An 8,128-nucleotide genomic window follows, 5' to 3' on the forward strand; every position below is an offset into this window, starting at 1 on the left:
CCCTTATGGGAAGGGCTGAGGATCCCCAGACGAGGCGTCACCCAGTAGCCACCGAGCAGAAGCTAGAGGGGGCTGCACCGGCGTGCCCGCCGGCTCTGCTGGCAGCCAGCTGTGCCAGAGTGAACTGAGCTGCAGGCCCAGAGGCCGGAGGGCCCCCCGCACCCCGGAGGAGGCCTGACCGAGCAACAGGCGCCAGGCCCCGCCAAGTAGCCACCGGGAGTGAGCTGGTACATACCTGAGCGCCCAGCCCCGGACACCAAGAACCACCAATGCACCGACCCCTGAGGGCATCAGTCACCGGCAGGGAGTGTGGTGAGGGGAGATAGGCCTTGGAGGGCCTGGGAGTTCCCAGAGAGGTGGAGTCTAAGACCCGACCTGACATATAGACACAGACAAACAGGCACACACAGACACAAACATGCATTCCCACCCTTATGCACACATATACAAACACTCAGCACTCACCCAACGTAAGGATTGACATAAATGGACATGTACACACAATCACACTCCCCACACATACTCTATACCCCAGGTCCAGGTACCCTCGCCCCCAGAGGGGGAAACAGAACCCAGACCCAAGAGATGTTACCCTTCCCCCCGGGGTGGAGGCAAGCAGACCGTCCAAGGCTCCGCAGCAGCAGGGAGGCCAATCGGACAGCCAACATCTCCTCCCAGCCCCCCCGCCCCGATGGCTAGCAGAGAACGGGGGTGTATGAAGACCCCATACCTCCCTTCTCCCGCTCATGTGTAGTGTTGCTGCGTGTTGTTCTAAAGTGCATTTAAAACAAGGGAGAGCATGGTGCTGCTGCCAGAGAGCAGCAGGTGTTAGCACGGCCCCTCCCGAGAACCCTCAATGTCTACATGGATTTAAAATTGAGAGGTGGGCACCGGCGCCAGAGGTAGGTTTGAGTACACAGACCGTCCACTGGACGCCGTTAACGTGCCCACCCTCAAGGCCCTATATATATGTGTGTGTTATGAGAGTGTAAGTAATGTGGATGTCTAAGTTGTGAGATAAAATTGAGGCACAGGTGGCCAGAAGGGGACAGAGGGGGTGGTAATGTCTCCCCTGCACCCTGGTGACACACCCGCACCCCAAGGCCCTGCCTGTGTGGGTGAGTGTGGTGGAGCGGGAAGAGGGAGGTAGCCGGGGATGGGGAGGAAAAGGGGGGAGGATGCCCTTCCCTAGGGCCAGCTCCCCCGCTGACCCCAGTAGGCACCCCCGTCCTCTGGTACCCACCAAGGCAAGGGAGCCTAGGTCCATCCAGACCGGGGCCTACGGTAGCAGCACTGCCAAGCCCCACAGGACCCGGCTCTGAGTACACCTACACTAGAGGAGAAAAAAATGATACTGCAAAACTCAAAATTAATTGAACTATGATGAAGTAATAGATATGGCGCTTCTCCATACAGTGATATTTGTATGGAAACGAATATCACTGTAACAGAAACAAGAATTCTGAAACTAGAATTTTGTCTTTCAAAAGGCAGACGTGCATTTCTCTACATTGTCATATCACTAAAGGTTAACTTCTCTTTTCCTTGGGGTTGTCAAATACCTCAGAATAACACACTGTCTATAGTATAAAAACAAAATCATCCGTTGACTGTTTTTAAGGCTTGCAGTCGACGCCCCAATAAATGTATTGCAAAAAATAAGAAATATAAGCAACAAAAACAATTTGTTAGACTCAGAACCAGTGAGTAACCGTTAAAAGACGAGTACATTTTACTTTTACTCCATTGTCTATTCTCAGAATCTAAATAAATCCAGCTGTTATATTAATCTAAAGACTAATTTGGGGTCAAATTGATCTCAGGAATCAAAACCTTCCAAAGATGTCCGCCATATATCCATCCATCCATCTTCATCCGCTTTATCCGAGGCCGGGTCGCGGGGGCAGCAGCCTAAGCAAAGAGGCCCAGACCTCCCTCTCCCCAGCCACCTCCTCCAGCTTATCCGGGGGAATACCAAGGCGTTCCCAGGCCAGCTGAGAGATATAATCTCTCCAGCGTTTCCTGGGTCTGCCCCGGGGCCTCCTCCCGGTGGGACATGCCTGGAACACCTCACCCAGGAGGCGCCCAGGAGGCATCCTTGTCAGATGCCTGAACCACCTCAGCTGGCTCCTTTCGATGTGGAGCAGCAGCGGCTCTACTCTGAGCCCCTCCCGGATGGCCGAACTTCTCACCCTATCTCTAAGGGAGAGGCCAGCCACCCTTCGGAGGAAGCTCATTTCTGCCGCTTGTATCCGCGATCTCGTTCTTTCGGTCACTACCCACAGCTCGTGGCCATAGGTGAGGGTAGGGACGTAGATCGACCGGTAAATTGAGAGCTTCACTTTTACACTCAGCTCCCTCTTCACCACGACGGACCGGTGCAGCGTCCGCATTACTGCAGCTGCAGCCCCAATCCGTCTGTCGATCTCCGGCTCCCTTCTCCCATCACTCGCGAACAAGACCCCGAGATACTTGAACTCCTCCACTTGGGGAAGGAACTCATCCGCCATATAATTTAAATAAAATGGTAACATTTCGTTACATTTTTGTAAGTAGCAGGTACTTAATATGCAAAATAGCTGAAGTTGATCAAAAATAATAAGTTGAACTAACTCAAATGGAAGAAAATGTTAGATGAACTTAAGCTTTGTATAAGTTTACATTACCTAGCTTATTAAATACGTTGAGCATTTACAGTGGATTACAGTCATTTCATTTCACAAACTGTTGCCTTTCTCTTAAAAAGCTCCCAACTCTATTTAAAACTACCCCCCGATGCCATAACACTCCATTTTTAACAATATATGATGATCTATTGTATTTTTTCTTGAGTCTATGAATGATCCAGACACATATTGTGTCAGGGCTCTGTGTGCAGGCGGATGGAGAGGAGGATCCAAATGCGAGACTCTGAGACTGAATTGAAACTGAGAACCTTAGCTTTATTGCTGGTACGAAAACAAAACATGACGTGAACACTGAAAACAGAAACACACAGGCATAATTCGCTTGGTCTCCTCTCAGTTTCAGCCGTGATTTGGGCACTGAGAGCAACAGCTGCTCAGCTCAACCAATAAAAGGAGTTTAAAATGAATTCTAAATTCAATTGGAAGCCAGTGCAGGGAGGCCAGAACCGGAGTAATGTGCTCAAAATTCCTTCTACCAGTTGTGCCAAACCGTGCCGCAGCAGAGGCAGAGGATGATGACAAACCCAACTTAACACAGAAGCTCCTGTTTGAGAGATATGATTTTATCCACAGGGGTGCCAAGCCAGAATTGCCCACACAATGCTGTAATCGAGAGATCAGCAGGTCCTGATCCACTGTGTCGAATAGCGGGAGTCATATCCAGTAGTATAAGCACTGCATGTTTACCACAGTCCATCGCTACCAGAATATCGTTCATAACCTTTATGAAAGCTGTCTCTGTGCTGTGAAACGGCTTAAAGTCGGACTGAAAAACTTCAAACATTTGAGAGTTATTTAGATAATCCATCAGCGGAGTGTAAATAATCTTTTCCAAGATCTTACACAGAAAAGGAAGTTTAAAGATAGGTCTAGAGTTTGACATAACTGAAATATGTGAGCCTGGCTTCTTGAGTAAGGGATGAATAACTGCATGCTTAAACTCGCTTGGTACTTGACCTGGTATTAATTATGTTCAGAATATGTGGTCCAACAGTAGGAAACACCTTTTTTAGAAAACAGGGATGAGCGACATAATTCAGAGAACCACACAGTTTAGCAGTTAACACAAGCTTCTAAATAACAATTGGCTGGAAAGCAATAAGCAAATTTGAACAGGGAACATGCACAGCCAGGTAAACAGAAGATTAAGTGAAGGGTCTCAAACTGGATGTGGTCCAGGTTCCAGTTGCCCATCCCCTGGGGTGGAGTTGGCCAGCTCATCACCTGGTTCCAATTTCCGGGCCTCCATCTGGAGGGTTTTTAAGCCAGCACTGCCTGCCACTCCTCGCCAGTTCGTCCTGCTACCACTAGTGGTAAACTTGGCCTCCACTGTGTTTGGCATCCATCTGCCTGGATCTTGGATTAATGTGTTCTCTGTCTCCAGTGTTCTCCAGATACATCACCCGTCGTGCTCATCAGCAGCGCTGGTTCTGTTTTCACTCCGTTCTCCAGTCTGCCTAGAACCCTAGGACTACATACTCACCATCTCCTCGGCCTGCCCTCCTGCCCGTGCTTTAACAGTGGATCTCTCTCCCCTGGACACCCTGGAACCTGGACCAGCTTCCCCGCATTCTCAGCCATCCCTGGGACGCTCCCACGGCAACCCCTCCTCTGCCTAATAGCCGGTGTTTCCAAGTAAGCACAAGACTCTCCACTAGTACCACTCACCTCAGCCCTTTAATTGTTTTCCAGATCAGTAAAACCTCTCTCCTGTGTTTGCAGTAGTACCCGCCCGTGTTCTCCGTGTGTTCCATGTCCGTTTCTCCGTCCTCTGGTCTCCCTCAGTTCCTGTGTATAGTTTCTGTTAGACCCAGCCTTGTTTAAGTACTTTTTCCCTTCAAATAAATTGTACATAGTTCGAGCAATTGAGCCTGCTCTTGAGTCCACAGCATTCTTGTTTGTGACAGAACGAACTGGCCAATAATGGACTCAGCGGACCCAATTCGCGCCGCCATAAATAAACAGGGCGCGGTGTTAGGACGGCATGAACAGACATTGACGTCCCTAGTGGACCAAATCAAATCAAATCAAATCAAATCACTTTTATTGTCACATCACATGTGCAGGCACACTGGCACAGCACATGCGAGTGAAATTCTTGTGTGCGAGCCCCACAAGCAACAGAGATGTGCAAACACAACAACACAAACGAGCAAAATACAAGAATGGCCAACCTGAAACTAATAAATATATGTACAATATATAATAGTGTATGCATTTCTGGATGTGTATACTAAATATTTTCCTACGTGTGTGTGTGTGTGTGTGTGTGTGTGTGTGTGTGTGTGTGTGTGTGTGTGTGTATACACATTTTTACAAATTAAATAGTAAAAAAAATAAAAATAAAATAATAATAATAATAATAATAATAAAATATATAAAATATACAGAGTTGAATATGTGCAAAACAAGTGGCATTTATATACAGTGTGGAGTGCATAATGTTAAAGTTCCAGTAGTGAAGCTGAGGTGTCTATGACGTGTTCAGCAGTCTGATGGCCTGATGGAAAAAGCTGTCTCTCAGTCTGCTGGTACGGGACCGGATGCTGCAGAACCTCCTTCCTGATGGAAGCAGTCTGAACAGTTTATGGCTGGGGTGACTGGAGTCCTTGATGATCCTCCCCGCTTTCCTCAGGCACCGCTTCCTGTAGATGTCTTGGAGGGAGGGAAGCTCACCTCCAATTATCCGTTCAGAGCACCGCACTACTCTCTGGAGAGCTTTGCAGTTGTAGGCGGTGCTGTTGCCATACCAGGTGGTGATGCATCCAGTGAGGATGCTCTCAATGGCACAGTGATAGAAGGTCCTGAGGATGAGGGGGCTCATGCCGAATCTTTTCAGTCTCCTGAGAAAGAAGAGGCGCTGCTGCGCCTTCTTCACTGTTTTGTTTGTGTGTACTGACCACGTAAGATCCTCAGCCAGATGTATTCCAAGGAACCGGAAGCTGCTCACTCTCTCCACAGCAGCGCCGTTGATGGTGATGGGGGTGTGTACTTCTCTGCACCTCCGGAAGTCCACTATCAACTCCTTTGTCTCCTTTGTCTCAGTGTAATGCTATTAGTGAAAAGCAAGAGGAAATACTCACCAGGCTTTCAGAAATCAGTGAGCCGAATCCACCTGTTCCCCCCAGTCACCTGGAACCGTTGCCTGCACCCGCTGCTGTATATAGGGGCATTTCCTCTCCTCCACCGGAACCCTTCCACGGAGAGTTGGGGTAGTGTGGGGGGTTCCTTTTTCAGTTTTCGTTGTTCTTCAGCCGCATGCCGCTTGCTTTCCCCAGTGATGCTGCCAAGATTTCTCATTTTGTAGGGCTGCTAAGGGGTAAGGCGCTTGTGTGGGCTGAGGCGTTTTTGTCTTCTCACCTGATTGCCTCGTGCCCTTATGATGAGTTCTTTAAGGAATTTAAGACGACATTCGCTCACCCGATCTCTGAGGGCACTGCAGCTAAGAGGCTGTTGGGACTCCGTCAGGGGAGACCCAGTGTTGTGGAATATTCGATTGAGTTCCGCACCGCCGCTGCGGAAGCGGGTTGGCCAGATGCTGCACTGCGGGGTATTTTTCTAGCATCGCTTAACAAACAGATGAAAGATCAGCTAGCTGTACATGACGAGCCGGCCACGTTCGAAGTGCTCGCCTCTCTTGCACTCAGATCGATAATTGACTGAGGGAAAGAGACGCAGAGAGATGTTCCAAGCCCTGTCTGTCTCTGTTTTGGCCCGCGACCACTTCCGTGTTAACGCTGCCGCTTCCGGTAACAGCATCCGCCCGTCCTCGCTCTCCTTCCCCTGAGCATATGCAGATCGGCCGCTCAGGTCACTCCTGAGGAGTGGGAACGGCGTTCCCGAGCCAGAGAGTGTTTTTACTGTGGAGGAAGCGGCCATCACATCGCTGTCTGCCCAGTCCGGCCAAAAGGCGGGGCCCGCCGGTAAGTTCGGGGTTAAGGGTGGGCAGTGTTTTCAGAGGAGATAAACCCTGTCTTTTGCTGTCAGTTTCTTTAATAACTAGTGCTAAGGCTCATTCTTTTTGTGCTATCATGGACTCTGTGTCAGAGCAAAATTTAATAGACACTGAGGTGGCTAAATCATTGAATCTGCCTCTCACTCATCTTGAGCCTCCAATTCCAGCCTCTCCTTTAAATAATGAGGTATTCGCTATGATCACTCACCAGACCGCTCCTGTCAAACTAATCACGTCAGGCAATCATCAGGAAAATATAACCCTCTTTACCACTTCTTCCCTTGACGCGCCAGTAATCCTCGGTTTCCCATGGTTGCAGAAGCATAATCCACACATCGTTTGACCCTATATGCAGAACAATGTTTGTCACAGTTGGATATTCATCTGCAATTTGAAGAATTCTCTCCTTCAGGTTGTTGACCATATCCTTAGGAAAGCAGAGGACTTTAGTGTTCTTACCGCACATCCTTTGTACATCCTTTACGGCAGAGTCACCCACAATCAGAGTTTCAGGCCTAGCCTTTAGCTTTCCCTGTGGCCTTTTACTTTTCAACAGATTTTCAGACCTTACTTCGCTACTTTTAGATGGATGGTTGTCCGATATAGATCCAGGGTCCTTTGATAGTGGAGCAAATCTGTTCTGCAGTTTCACATTCAGTTGTTTTGAAGGTTTGTTGTTAACCTTCCTGTTCACGGTTGTCCAGTCCTGTTTCCTCTCGTATACAGGGGTAGAAGAGCTTCTCTGTCTCGTAGGAAGTGAAGGCCAGTCGGTTTCAGAGATTTCAGCTCGCTGTGCTCTGCCCGTGATACGTCCTCCCCCTTCCAGGAGACATGATTTATGTCTTGGTTTTGCACCAAGACAGTCCAAGGGGGGATTATTGCTTGAGGATTTATAATAATGCACAGAGTCTACTTTCTTGGTCATGTTATCTGTGCTCCTTAGCTGTGTACTAGCTTGCTCATCGCCATTGTTTTGAATCAAAGGCAAGGTTGTTTCATTTCCACACAGTCCATTTAGCTCCACGTTTACTTCTAAGCGATGAATTTTTGTCTCCAGTACTGCAATCTTCTGTAGGAGGCTGTGGTAGTCATCTGTTGAGAGGGAAGGCATCTTGTTGCTAGTTAGCCTAGTGGTTAGCACCTTTCCAGGCTATTGAGGCTGTTCGGTGCCCAGACGCTGTAATCAGGCTTCAGCTGTGTCTAGGCCACAGACACACGGAGCGCTGAGGATAAGGTAACTATAAAAATGTTGCTGTTTCTGTTAAGAACACTTTAGTCCTAATGATCTATAAGTGTCCAGAAGCTATCGCAGGTAAGCTCATACGGAAAAAAGGGAAAAAATCAGCATAAAAATCAATAAAAGAAGCAAAGCATTTAAAAAGCAAAGAGATGAAGCGTCCACACTCACAAAAGTAAGATGTGCACGTTCACGAACCGGTTAGATGATCAAGAAGCTCGGAGCAGAAGAGATAATCTCCGCATATTT

Source organism: Copadichromis virginalis, linkage group LG8 (assembly GCF_057382275.1).
Source record: "Copadichromis virginalis isolate Kocher_CV1m ecotype Utaka linkage group LG8, C_Virginalis_male_GT1.1, whole genome shotgun sequence".
NCBI classification, from domain to species: Eukaryota; Metazoa; Chordata; class Actinopteri; order Cichliformes; family Cichlidae; genus Copadichromis; species Copadichromis virginalis.